The 15,061-nt window shown below is 39.4% G+C and overlaps 1 protein-coding gene across 1 annotated transcript in view; it reads right to left on the reverse strand.

Moving 5' to 3' along the window:
- The window catches only part of TRPM6 (transient receptor potential cation channel subfamily M member 6), a 278,440-nt gene that overhangs the window by 207,739 nt on the left and 55,640 nt on the right, over nt 1-15,061 (reverse strand). The gene's annotated exons all lie outside the window — the stretch shown is intronic.

Here is a 15,061-nt window from a genome sequence, read left to right on the forward strand (position 1 = left end):
ACCAACAGAGGGACAAATTACATGACAAGTTTTTGGAGGAGGACATGTCAAAGGGAGCAATGGTGGTTATTCAGCAGACCGCCCAGGAAAGCAGGGCGTTGGCCCAAAATCCAGAACTGTTCTGCTGTATCCGGGATAGTTGGGACCTATGGATTTATTTTTGTGCCGATTCATTCATAGTTGTAGCAGCCATTTTCAAGAACTCTCATCCACTTTGGTTAGACAATTAAAACGCAGGAGGATTTCTGTGCTAAAAAAACAAAACGCAGCATCTATGCTATATGTGAACACAGCCTAACTGTCCAAGCTAAGTGGATGTGATTTTAGGAAAACTCCTGCCCACTGTACTAGTACAATGTGTCTGTAAAGAAGAAGATTGCACTGCACAGTTAAGTACATAAAATTCTCCTTTGCTTGACAGTGCAGCCCGTGGTATGGCTTTTGCTGCTGCTTCCAATTATGTAAGTTGGGGGTTTGAATGCTAGGGAGGCAAGACTTCAAGAAGAGAGAAAAATTACTTACGGTATTTTAATGATTGTAAGAATGTAGAGAGCAGACATGGCCCTGTCCTCCCAGTACAGCGCTTCCAAATTGGGAAAGTCCCTCTGGATGCGGGACGGTTGAGATCGAAGCCTGTATGCCCCTGACTTCCTATGAGAAGTCTTAAAAGGAAAATTTAACAAGGCCCTGTCACTAGGTCAAAAAGTGGCCTCTTTTTGCTTACAGGACACATGGGGGCATGGTTTTAGGCTGATCTGCATAATTACTGTGTGAGACATGATTTCTTGGTAAGGAGTATAAAAATTTGCACTAAATAAAAAGGTCATTATCATTAATACCCTATGGTGGATTTAAAAAAAAAAAAAAAAATGGAATACTCAGGTACTCAGGGGAGTAGCGGGAATAAAATATAAGCAAAAATGGTCTTCTTCTGACCAGGTGACAGATTGTCTTTACTAAACCCTTGAAGTCCTATTATGAAAATTCTTAAAAGGAGTTGTCTTGACATGAAAGCCTTTGACAAAACAGTGTGCCACTGAACAATAACACATGCATATTCATTTCATTGGAGCAAAGCAACTGACAGAGGATGCGGAAAGTAATTGTGGCGAGTGAAGCTCAGATGATTCTACAAGACACTTGTCTCTATGTACTTATTAGTTATATTATTACTTCTTAGTTATTATTTATAGATCTAGGTTGGGGAAAGATTGAACTTTCGATAAGAGCTTTACTTTAGCTATAGCCGATTTGTATGGCTGGGATTTACGTTTTATATGCACTTAGCACGTTACTGATGTCTAGGATTATTAAAAGGAATCTTTCACCCCTTTTTTGAGATATCATATAATGATATCATTCAATTGTGTGTCACATAAGGATTCTCTTAGTACTTTTGCTTCCCCCTGACCCCGCACCTTTCATGCATAAATACCTTTTTTATATCGGTTCAGATGTATGTAAACTGCCACAGTCCGGTCCGCTGGGCGGGGCTTATTCAACTGTTCCCCCCCCTCCCTGTCTTGCGCTATGCATTTCTTCTTGTGTAGAGCAAGACAGGGAGGGGGGGGGGAGCAGTTGAATAAGCCCCGCCCATCGGACCAGACTGTGGCAGTTTACATACATCTGAACCGATATAAAAAAAAGTATTTATGCATGAAAGGTGCAGGGGAAGCAAAAGTACAGAGAGAATCCTTATGTGACACACAATTGAATGATATAATATATGATATCTCAAAAAAGGGTGACAGATTCCCTTTAAGAGGTCACTGTATGAATTAAACCTATTATACTTGTGACAAAGTCACTGGTAAAGTACTGGAGGGGAGATATGGGTCACTATGCTTAATGGTGTCAGTGACAAAGCCAGAGTATGATCCTCCAGCACACTAAAGTGTTGTGAGGCTTAAACTAAAGTTGCATAAATGGGCTAGTTTTATGTGGACATTCAAAGAGAGGGTGGGAGGGTGTCCACCCTATCTCCACCGGCAGAGTCAACACCACTGTGTGCTGACAGGACCTGTGTGGTGTCACAGTCATGTGATCAGTCAAATTATCGAGGAGACACATGGTCTGGGGCTAAAGTAGTTGCCTTCCCAAGGCCGCAGTGTTCAGTGTGCTTGGAGAAGAAGCACTCCAGGAAAGTGTTCATGCAGGTGTTGTATGCTAAAACCTGAACCGTGTGTTCTGATAGTGGTGAGCAAGAGAAACCCCATTGTGTTTTCTGCCACCATTTTGTCTTCTTTTTTTGCCCAGAGAGCTGTATTTGCTTTACTACACCTTGGTTTACGCTGCCTATAATAAACCAAAGGAATTTCTTAAAGCCACAGTGTACCCGTGTCTAACTCCGTGTGCAGCCGAGTGAACCGATCTACCACATACTGTATATTAAAACAGTGAGGGTGATGGCCTAGATGAATTTAATAGTTAATAAAGCAATATAATAGAGTGTAATAAAATACAAGTTGGAACCACCCCTCTGAGACAATGGATGGCAGACCATCCGGGAAAAGTGACTATACACACTGAATATGGGGGAAAAAACCGGCAAGGTAACAGATGAATGTAAATAAAATGTATGCAACAACACGCAAAAATAATTAAAATACCCTTTATTAAAATATGGGTGTACACATTAAACAATTAAAAAGAAAGGCATCCCAAATGTATACATGGTATAATAATGTGATATACTATAGCGTAGAGCTTAATAGATAACCATGTAAAAACAGGCTCAATAATGAACAGGTAATAGTTGTATATTTGTATAGAAACCCCAAGGAAATAAAGTGATGAAAATAAAACAAAATAAAAAATGAAAAATAATAAAAAATATAAATAAAAAATATTTAAATGCACAAATGATGTGACCAAAAAATGTCAATGAAGGAAACCTATTCCGAAACGCGCGTCGGGGCGCGTTACAGGCACCATTCACGGCTCATCAGGTAGTTGTTCATCCCCTGATCCTCACCTTGTGGTTTCCACACATCTAGTGTGGTTTCTGTTGGACACATTTTGGCATTTTTTGGTTTTCATTATTTGTGCACTCTTTTTTTCCACATATTTTTGTCATGCATTGACATTTTTTGGTCACATCATTTGTGCATTATTAAATATTTTTTATTTATATTTTTTATTATTTTTCATTTTTTATTTTTTTTATTTTCATCACTTTATTTATTTCCTTGGGGTTTCTATACAAATATACAACTATTACCTGTTCATTATTGAGCCTGTTTTTACATGGTTATCTATTAAGCTCTACGCTATAGTATATCACATTATTATACCATGTATACATTTGGGATGCCTTTCTTTTTAATTGTTTAATGTGTACACCCATATTTTAATAAAGGGTATTTTAATTATTTTTGCGTGTTGTTGCATACATTTTATTTACATTCATCTGTTACCTTGCCGGTTTTTTCCCCCATATTCAGTGTGTATAGTCACATACTGTATATGCCCACTATAATGCAAATCTCCACCATGAGGCCCACTTTGATTTAGCTTGTGTCTTTGTATTGTAATATCCCTTACAACTAATTTTATATCATGATGCAATAAAGTATGGGTTATCTTTTGGTGTGTGCAAGTAAATTTAAAAATTTAAGGCCATATTGAGGCAATCAATGTGCATTTACATAATCTGTCCCCTGAAGTTTTATTTTTTGCCATTGCACCTGCATGCCTTCCAACTTGGCCCAGGTATTGTTAATGAGCTAGAAAATGCATAGAAGCTGCTTTACTATGTGGTGGTCTCTGTTACGGTCGTGCTGTTAGGGCCAGAATTGGGGGTGGGTGGGGGAGGAAAACCGAACAATTGCCCAGAGCCCCTATCCTTAAAGGGTTTACACATAAACAAAAAGTACATTTTAACGATCTTGGAATAAAAATAAGCTTTACAGTTGGATGTGTATAAAAAAAAAAATGTTCATGTGCTGAGATAATCTTATAAATGTGCCCCTGCTGTGTATAGTGTAATGGCTGTGTCTGATCATACAGGAACAAGGTCTGATCTGATCATACCACATCTCCTGGGCAAAAGAGCATACAGAAATTACAGTATGGGATCACAGCTGATTCTTCTTGGAGGTAAAATATTGTTAAAAACAGGCAGTGAAATGTTTTGTCTCATAAAAAGAATCAGCTGTGATCCAGTGCTGTACTGTTTGTATACTATTTTGCTTCCTCCCCTGCCCAGGAGATGTGGTATGATCAGACCATGTCCCTGCATGGCAAGACAGAGCCATTACACAGTAGGGGTACATACTGTATAAGATTCTCAGCACAAAATCATTTTTAAGCACATCCAATTGTGGAAATTATTATTATTCCAAGATACATTGAATAAAATATACTTTTGTTCATGGGATAACCACTTTAAGGGGGCCCCTGGCAGTAGCAGAGCAGAGGGGCAGTTTCTCCTGGCCCTTGCACACAAAGTGGCCCACCAGGATAGACTATCATAGAAAAAACCTCGGCACACAGTATTGCATGAATCCAATGTTTATTCGTCCAGAAAGACGTATAATTGTATTGTGTAGGACCGATACAGATATATAATCAACGTTTCGGCTATTCAGCCTTTCTCAAGATTTTATCTAGATCAAGAAAATTACAAAAAAACAATAAACTAAAAAGGAAATTTCCATAAAAATACAATATATAGGTCTCATACAATATCTAGCCCTCCAAAAATGTATACATTTTAAATCGATAACTCTTATGACATCACTTAATAACATCTTTGTACATAGAGAAGAGATTATTCCCCACTAGATTCCACCATTGAAAATAAAAAAAATAATTGAAAAAAAATAATAAAATGGATATAAATGTCTATCCTGTATAAAGCACAGGTATATCGCATCCTGATGGAAAAAGAATCTAATACCTGTTTAAGTAAGATCCACACATGTTGCAACAAGGAATTCTCATGTGTTCAATTCATATAAACAGCCTGTGAAACTTTTTCTACAAAGAAAAAGAACAAATCAACATGCCAAAGTGGTGCAGGAATCACATGTGAAACAAAGAGTTAAATCTTGTTATGACATACCACCCAAGTGACCGTCCGAGGGGGCGCATCGGCAGACGCCAAGGAGAGTTACGGTGAACGCTATACAGGAAGGCGTTCCTTATATATCATGGCAGGTGACTAGTTCCGGGTTTGTGTCGGCGTCCCGGGCGGCACAATGCGCATGCGTCGCCGAGGTTTGACGGAAAAGGCCGAGTGCCACTCGGACAGGAGAGCGCTGTGAACCCGATGATGACCGGAAAGTCCCGAAGCTCAATATAGACGCGGCCGATGTCCAGAAGAATGGAGTGCGCAGGCGTGGACATCAATGTGGCAATTAAGTGACGGATTTATCACGGGAATTATCAGAAATTAACTAAAGAAAAAAAAGGAAATATTAACAAAGGTGTTGATAATACTAATAAAATTGGCTCAAATATTAATAAATCAATTAAATAAGACACTCGCTTGTTGCGATGTATCGAGTGCAGGTGCTGATAGAATATCAGAAAGTCGAAACAGAGAAAACGTATACTTTTTCATTTATCATTTACTTAATTATATAAAAAAGGAAGGCAATATCCATAATTTTTTCTATAAGGGACAAATACCCATTACATATATGTGCAAAACAAGGTGAAACCAGCTATAGATGAGGTATATCAATGAGCTATAGAAAGAGTCATATATAACGAACCCAAATAAAATTAGCTTATTATATCATATTATATTCTCTGTTCAACCCTAATGGTGTTAGGGTCTGAAGTGTATGTATCCAAAATGACTCCCGCTCTTTTAACCTCTTAACCCTATCACCGCCTCTTCTGGCCATTGGTACATGATCTATAACTTGGTATCTTAATTGTGCTATTGAATGTCCAGATGCCAAAAAATGAGCTGGAATGGGTAATAATGTACGTCCACACCTAATGGTTGATTTATGTTGTGAAATGCGGTCCCGGACATGCTGGGTAGTTTCCCCAACATATCCGAGACTGCACGGGCACTTCACCAGATACACAACAAAAGACGAATCGCAAGTGAAATATCCGTTAATCGGATACCGTCAACCTGTGCGGGGGTGGGAAAAAGAGTCACCTTTGGAGACATTAGAACACTGTAGGCACCCCAAACAGGGAAATGTCCCTTTTCGAGATGTAGTCAATGTCTTTTGATTAAGTTCCCTTTTACTGGAGCCAACGTCCGCTCGCACTACAAAATTCCTAATATTATTAGATCTCTTAAAACACATCAGGGGTTTAGAAAGGAATTCAGGAATAGAGGGATACGAGTTTTTGAGAACAACCCAATGTCTCAATATGCAACGATTTATAAGATTATTGAAAGGGTGGAATGTACTCACAAATGCCTTTCTATTTGTGTTGTTCCTATGAGTTGAAGAATCACTACGCGGTTTCAATATGTGTGTAGGATAACCTCTATTCCTCTATTGCGGAGACGGTTGTCCATATCTTGATGTCTGAGCTCTCTAGTTTTCGGGTCTGAAACAATCCGGTCAATTCACACATGTTGTGACCTAGGAAGTGCCCGCTTGACATGTAATGGATGACTACTCTCAAAATGGAGTAAACTATTTTTGTCGGTGGGTTTAATATACAAATCCATTTCAATAGTACCATCAGGTTTAATGATCACCAGTGTGTCAAAAAAGTTGATTGATCGGCAATCATGGTGTAGGGAAAAAGTAAGCCCAGTAGTGCATGTATTCAGGTCATTAAAAAAGCTCAAAAGACTTTCCTCGCCCCCTATCCAAATCAAAAAGACATTGTCAATATAACGCTTCCAATATATTGCATGTAGTGCAAATAAAGGATGAGTGTATACAAAGGAGTCTTCAAATTGTGCCATGAAGATATTGGCATAGGGGGGTGCCACGTTTGAACCCATAGCCGTTCCCTTGTTTTGTACATAAAATTGATCCTCGAAGAGAAAAAATTTTTTTGTCAAAATTAAAGTGAGTAGGTCTTTGTAGAACTCGATCTGATCACCAGAAAAAGTAGTATGATTGGACAAAAGTGTGACCATAGAATCTCTCTCTTCCTGATGTACAATACTCGTGTATAAACTGTTGACATCAAGTGTAACCAGTATGCTTCCAGTGGGAATGGGACCGATAGATCTAATAATGCTTAAAAAATCTGACGTATCTTTTATATAAGATTTCACAAGGGGTACGTACGGAGTTAGTATTTTCTCTAAAGCAATAGATAATGGAGATAACACTGAATTGGTAGAGGCGACTATAGGTCGTCCAGGTGGTTTCCACAAATCCTTATGGATTTTCGGAAGGGTGTAGAATACTGGTATTTGGCATGTGGACATTCAATAGCACAATTAAGATACCAAGTTATAGATCATGTACCAATGGCCAGAAGAGGCGGTGATAGGGTTAAGAGGTTAAAAGAACGGGAGTCATTTTGGATACATACACTTCAGACCCTAACACTGTTAGGGTTGAACAGAGAATATAATATAATATAATATAATATGATATAATAAGCTAATTGTATTTGGGTTCGTTATATATGACTCTTTCTATAGCTCATTGATATACCGCATCTATAGCTGGTTTCACCTTGTTTTGTACATATGTAATGGGTATTTGTCCCTTATAGAAACAATTATGGATATTGCCTTCCTTTTTTATATAATTAAGTAAATGATAAATGAAAAAGTATACGTTTTCTCTGTTTCAGCTTTCTGATATTCTATGAGCACGTGCACTCGATACATCGCAACAAGCGAGTGTCTTATTTCATTGATTTATTAATATTTGAGCCAGTTTTATTAGTATTATCATCACATTTGCTAATATTTCCTTTTTTTCTTTAGTCACAGTACTTTCTGATAATTCCCGTGATAAATCCATCACTTAATTGCCACATTGAGGTCCACGCCTGCGCACTCCATTCTTCTGGACATCGGCCACGTCTATATTGAGCTTCAGGACTTTCCGGTCATCACTATGGCTAAATAGAGCTGTAAGGGGTGCAATAAGAGATAAAAATAAAGCATTTAGAGAATTAAAGCAAGTTGGTAGTGATGAGGCATTAACTAAATACAGAAGATTAAATAAATTCTGCAAAAAGCAAATCAAGACAGCAAAGATTGAGACAGAGAGACTCATTGCCAGAGAAAGTAAAAATAATCCCAAAATATTCTTTAACTACATAAATAGTAAGAAACTAAAAAATGATAGTGTTGGTCCCCTTAAAAATAGTCTGGGTGAAATGGTGGATGAGGATGAGGAAAAAGCCAATATGCTAAATGACTTTTTACAACAGTATTTACACAAGAAAATCCCATGACGGATAACATGATCAGGGATAAAAATTCTCCATTAAATGTCACCTGCTTAACGGCGGCGTCTAAAAATCACTAAAATTGACAAATCCCCGGGCCCGGATGGGATACACCCCCGAGTACTGCAGGAATTAAGCACAGTCATTGATAGACCATTATTTTTAATCTTTAAGGATTCCATAATAACAGGGTCTGTACCACAAGACTGCGTATAGCAAATGTGGTGCCAATATTCAAAAAGGGGACAAAAACTGAACTTGGAAATTATAGGCCAGTAAGTTTAACCTCAACTGTGGGTAAAATCCTGGAGGGTTTTCTAAGAGATACTATACTGGAGTATCTGGAGAAGAATAACCTCATGACCCAATATCAACATGGGTTTACAAGGGACCGTTCATGTCAGACTAATCTGATAAGCTTTTATGAAGAGGTAAGTTCCGGACTGGACCAAGGGAATGCAGTGGACGTGGTGTACATGGACTTTTCAAAAGCTTTTGATACGGTGCCACACAAAAGGTTGATACATAAAATGAGAACAATGGGGATAGGGGAAAATATGTGTAGGTGGGTTAAGAGCTGGCTCAGGGATAGGAAACAAAGGGTGGTTATTAATGGAGCACACTCGGACTGGGTCACGGTTAGCAGTGGGGTACCACAGGGGTCAGTATTGGGCATGCTTCCTTTTAACATATTTATTAATGACCTTGTGGGAGCATAGAGAGTAGAATTTCAATATTTGCAGACGACACTAAACTCTGCAGGGTAATCAATACAGAGGAGGACAATTTTATATTACAGGAGGATTTATGTAAACTAGAAGCTTGGGCTGATAAATGGCAAATGAGCTTTAATGGGGATAAATGTAAGGTCATGCACTTGGGTAGAACGAATAAGATGTATAATTATGTGCTTAATTGTAAAACACTAGGCAAAACTGTCACTGAAAAGGACCTGGGTGTATGGGTGGACGACAAACTCACATTTAGTGGCCAGTGTCAGGCAGCTGCTGCAAAGGCAAATAAAATAATGGGATGCATTAAAAGAGGCATAGATGCTCATGAGGAGAACATAATTTTACCTCTATATAAGTCATTAGTGCGACCATACTTAGAATACTGTGTACAGTTCTGGTCTCCGGTGTATAAGAAAGACATAGCTGAACTGGAGCGGGTGCAGAGAAGAGCGACCAAGGTTATTAGGGAACTAGGGGGTCTGCAATACCAAGACAGGTTATTACACTTGGCGTTATTTAGTTTGGAGAATCGAAGGCTTAGGGGTGATCTTATTACAATGTATAAATATATGCGGGGACATTACAAAGACCTTTCTAATGATCATTTTACTCTTAGACCTGTGACGCGAACAAGGGGGCATTGTTATGAATAAGTCACCGTAGGAGGCAAAAACAGAAATACTAGCTAAGTCCAGAAAACCAGAGAAGTTGGCAGCTATCGGATTGCAGACCCCTGAACCTATCAACAACAACTAGCAGTAGCCGTGGGGAGTTCCTTCGGTGCCCTAGACCCCTCGATCACAGCCGGAGAACTAAATAGCCTAAAGACAGAAAGGGAAATCTAACCCAGAGCAGACCCCAAAGCAATAGGCAGCCCCCAACATATGACGACGGTGAAGCAAGACGAAAAAAACACTCACACAGATAGAAAGATAGGCTGAGCAAATGATGGGGCCCAAGTTAACTAAATAGGACAGGACAGAAAAGCTGCTGTCTGCAATCCGCCAAAACCCTATCAAAACAAGAGCCAACAGACTGATAGGGAAAAAAGCCCTGAAGACGCTAGGCTTCAAAAAGACTATATCAGTACTCAGGTATTTTCTGAAGACAGAGCAAAAAGGAATTCAGCTCACCCCAGCAGGGGATGGCAGAAATCCAGAAAAACAAGGAAAAACAAAACCAAACCACAAATGCAAAAAGCAGAGCAGAAAACTTAGCCTTTGAGGAGCAGGAATCAGACTGGTCTCCTAGAATCCCTCTGAGAAATCACCAGCAAGGCAGAAGGGCGTCGGCTGCCTTATATCCAGTCAGCAATTCCAGTCACCCAGTCATCATCATCCTGCTCAGGTGCTTGGTAATCAGCCTCACTACCTTCCTTCACCAGAAGAGGGAGTTCATCAGACCTCAATGGTGAAGGGGAAAATTAACTCACAACAGGGCATCCTCTATGTCTGGAGGAAAGAAGGTTTAAGCATACTCACAGATGCGAATTTTTTACTGTAAGAGCAGTGAGACTATGGAACTCTTTGCCATATGATGTTGTAATGAGCGATTCCCTACTAAAATTTAAGAAGGGACTGGATGCCTTTCTTGAAAAGTAAAATATTAGAGGGTATATACACTAGTTTCCTTAATATTGCGCTGATCCAGGGAGCTAGTCTGATTGCCGTATGTGGAGTCGGGAAGGAATTTTTTTCCCCAATGTGAAGCTTACTGTTTGCCACATGGGGTTTTTTTGCCTTCCTCTGGATCAACATGTTAGGGTAGGTTAGGACAGGATATGGGTTGAACTAGATGGACTTAAAGTCTCCCTTCAACCTTAATAACTATGTTACTATCATCGGGTTCACAGTGCTCTCCTATCCGAGTGGCACTCGGCCTTTTCCGTCAAACCTCGGCGACGCATGCGCATTGTGCCGTCCGGGACGCCGACACAAACCTGGGACGCCGACACAAATCACCTGCCATGATATATAAGGAACGCCTTCCTGCATAGCGTTCACCGTAACACTCCTTGGCGTCTGCTGATGCGCCCCTCGGACGGTCACTTGGGTGGTATGTCATAACGAGATTTAACTCTTTGTTTCACATGTGATTCCTGCACCACTTTGGCATGTTGATTTGTTCTTTTTCTTTGTACAAAATGTTTCACAGGCTGTTTATATGAATTGAACACATGAGAATTCCTTGTTGCAACATGTGTGGATCTTAAACAGGTATTAGATTCTTTTTCCATCAGGATGCGATATACCTGTGCTTCATACAGGATAGACATTTATAATCATTTTATTATTTTTTTTCAATTATTTTTTTTATTTTCAATGGTGGAATCTAGTGGGGAATAATCTCTTCTCTATGTATAAAGATGTTATTAAGTGATGTCATAAGAGTTATCTATTTAAAATGTATACATTTTTGGAGGGCTAGATGTTGTATGAGACCTATATATTGTATTTTTTGGGAAATTTCCTTTTTTGTTTATTGTTTTTTTGTAATTTTTTCTTGATCTAGATAAAATCTTGAGAAAGGCTGAATAGCCGAAACGTTGATTATATATCTGTATCGGTCCTACACAATACAATATACGTCTTTCTGGACGAACAAACATTGGACTCATGCAATACTGTGTGCCGAGGTTTTTTCTATGATATGCTTCATTTTTCCTCTGAGCACCAGGTTTTGTTATAGCAGTGAGCACCCCGTTACCTATTATTCCACCAGGATAGACTGCCACTAATAAATAACTATAGCTATTGTAGGGCAGCAGGGTTGATGCAGTGCGACAGATAGGCAGGGACCACAAAAAGTTCAACATAAATGGAGTCTTTATTTTCAGAACTCACACATAGGAGTGACGTCCTCCGGATTGCAGCTGGTATCCATAAACAGTCCAGAACTCAAAATCTGGTCTTTTGGGTACGTCAGCTGCCTGGAAGTCCCTGGCTCTGTGTTAGCTCAACACAGACCTGGGTTGCGCAGTGCCACCTGCTCTGCAGCTTGCAAACTCCAACACTCATACACCAAAAACAAAAACTGACAGATTTAAATGGAATTGTGGCCATAGAGCCACTTCCAAAACCCGGAGTGGAGAGAGGGATTCACCCCACTAGCAATCCTGCAAATCGTTCTAATAATAAAAGCCCTTAACGGGTTTTCCTAAAGATCTGACTGAGTCACTACTTGGACCCAATCCACGCTTTCTTTTATTTTGCCTTGTGACTCACAGGCATCCTGCTATGAACACAAGGCGCTCCAGCAGGTTTAATAAGACTCCATCGGCATTCTGGGGGGATACATATCGACCCTCGCATATGATCCCCCTCACACCATGTCCACAGCACATAAATACAGTTAATCTCGATAATAGAGCAGAGAAACATGGTCTCTCTTCCCTATCGTTCACCATTCTGCAAGCCGCAGACATAAAGCAGCCTACTGAACCGTGAGAGTATCTATAGACCATCAGTATCCCAGCCCAGGTGGGGTCATGACATCACCCCACCACTCAACCCATACTTAGACACTGAAAGTGTCATCAGACTCAATATTAAGCGTATTGATTGTGTTTATGTTTTCTATTGTATGTCAGTATACAATTATATTATAAGTATAGTCATTAAGTCACTATACTGTATATAGGCATCGTTATACTGTACAAGTCATACTGTATATATGAGTGACTGTTGGGTCCCATACTGTCTATAGGGAGCTGGGAGGGCTCTTATACTATGTATAAGGGGCCATCACCCTGTATATAGGGGACTGTGGGAAACAGGATACTGCATATAGTGCGATTTTGGGGCCAAATAATATGTATTTGGAGCTGAGGAGACATCATACTGTATATAGGGAGCCATCTTTCTGTATATAGTGGGCCTCATGCCGTGTATACAGAGCTATGGGGACATCATAATGCATATACGGGTACTGGTGGGACATTATTACTTTTTAGGGGCACTCAGCTGAGATTATTACATTTTAAATTGGCACTTAAGAGGCATCATTACATTATAGTGACACTTGGGGTTATTATTTACTTTCTAAGAGCAAAATATGAACACTTACTTTCTAGGGCACTCATGGAGGTCTTTAATAATTTCTAGAGGGCAATTTTAACATTTAGTGAGCACGAAGGGGCGTTTTACTACGTAAAAGGCATAGTGGGGGGCATGAGTGTCTGAGGTCCATATTAGTACGTGGAGCCCCATCCCCATGTCATACAGCAGGTCCAGTATTTGTGACAAATACAGAACAGGGGCATCAGCAACATAACTAAAACTCCCTAAGTGGGAAAAGACAGGCATCATGCCGGAAATGTAAAAAGTCAAATGTCTTTGTTGTAAACTCGACAAACGAGAAGTTATGTTGGCCTGAACCAGGTGGAAAAGATGAATCATAAAAGATTAATGCATATTCCATGTTTAGTAGTTCTTCATTTGGCAAGCATTAAAGATTATTAATTAGTGATCGTAAATTAGTCTTGTCATACTAAGCACAAGGTCTTCTAGTAGAATCAATCGCTAAAATGCTCTTCATGCTGATGATTAACGAAAGAGAAATAACATCGGAAAAACAAAACATGTGAATTATACCATCATTTCTCCTTTTCCCCCCCATCATTCCTGGACATTCATATTTTATGTTTTATCTAGTTTTGAAGGCAGTATACAGTGATGCAATGTCCACTAGGACATAATGAGGATTGAGAAACCCCTTTATGACAAGGTTCCTTAGAGACTTTGTGCTTGAAAGCAAAGATGTAGAAATCTACCAGTGACACTAATCTGTCAACACCATGGATTAAACCAGACTAAGACAGCATGTGGAAACCAAAGAAGTCCAGTGAAGCCTATGATGACTCACATAAGGATCTAATACCCTTCTATACAGTCAGTAGTTCAGACAGAAGGCCTCACTCACACTCCACGATGCACTCGGAACACTTGATGGTTTGTTTGGCGGATGATGACTGACATCGTATTTGCAGAACGGATATATAACAATGGAGGAGAGGCCATAATCTCTTTGGTGGATCAATACCATCTATTTTATTATATCCTCGTATCATTTTTAATGTCATAATAATGTAGGATATTTCTCTTATACATGGCTTAGCAAGAGGTATTGACACTTTGAAACACAGCACCATGGAATAACTAAAAATATCAATAGTTTTCTGCAGTGGATTTTAGAAAGCACATAAAATATTCTGCATACCTGACATATACTAGTGATTACTAATGTACTTAAAAGGGAATATATCAATAAGATCAACCCTATCAAACTGCTCATATGGGCATGCAGGTCATTGAAAGTGAAAACCATCCACCTTTATATCTTCTACCTGAAGAGGTTATTCCTCAAAAATCAGCTCTTTAATTTTTATGAAAATGGTGCATTAAGTGCTTTGGGTGTGGCCGAGCACTCTACAAACCTCTACCACCTGAGGTTGTTTCCCCCGCACAGCACCAGCCTCTTTAGCACAGCACCAGCCTCTTTAGCATGATTGATAGCTCACCGGCCATGTGATGTAGGAAATCAGACAGTGAGCGGTTGTTAATGTTAAAGTGCCTGGTGATAAGCAGAAACAACCGCAGAAGGCAGAGAACTGGGAAGCACTTTGTCATACCAAGAGCCCTTAATGCCTTACATTTTAGTGAAAATGCAGCAACAGAGAGCAGATATAAAAAGGTGATGATAAATTTACATTCAATTACCTACATGCCCATATATGCAGTTGTGGGGGGAGTAATTTTACTTAATTCCTTTTTTAAACACTTCTATGCAGAGCAACTGTTCACTTCTTTTAGAACTTTTTATTCATTTTAGGCCCCCTTCACATGTCCGTGTTTCCAGTACGTGTAGTATCTGTTTTTCTTCCACCATTATAATCTATGCTGCTACACACTTGTCCGTGTTTTTACATGCTTCTTTCATTCTTTTGAAAGTTTATGGGTCCGTGAAAAAAAATCTACAGCACA

Source organism: Dendrobates tinctorius, unplaced genomic scaffold, assembly GCF_039654945.1.
Source record: "Dendrobates tinctorius isolate UK_male_01 unplaced genomic scaffold, ASM3965494v1 ptg000134l, whole genome shotgun sequence".
Classification (NCBI taxonomy): Eukaryota; Metazoa; Chordata; class Amphibia; order Anura; family Dendrobatidae; genus Dendrobates; species Dendrobates tinctorius.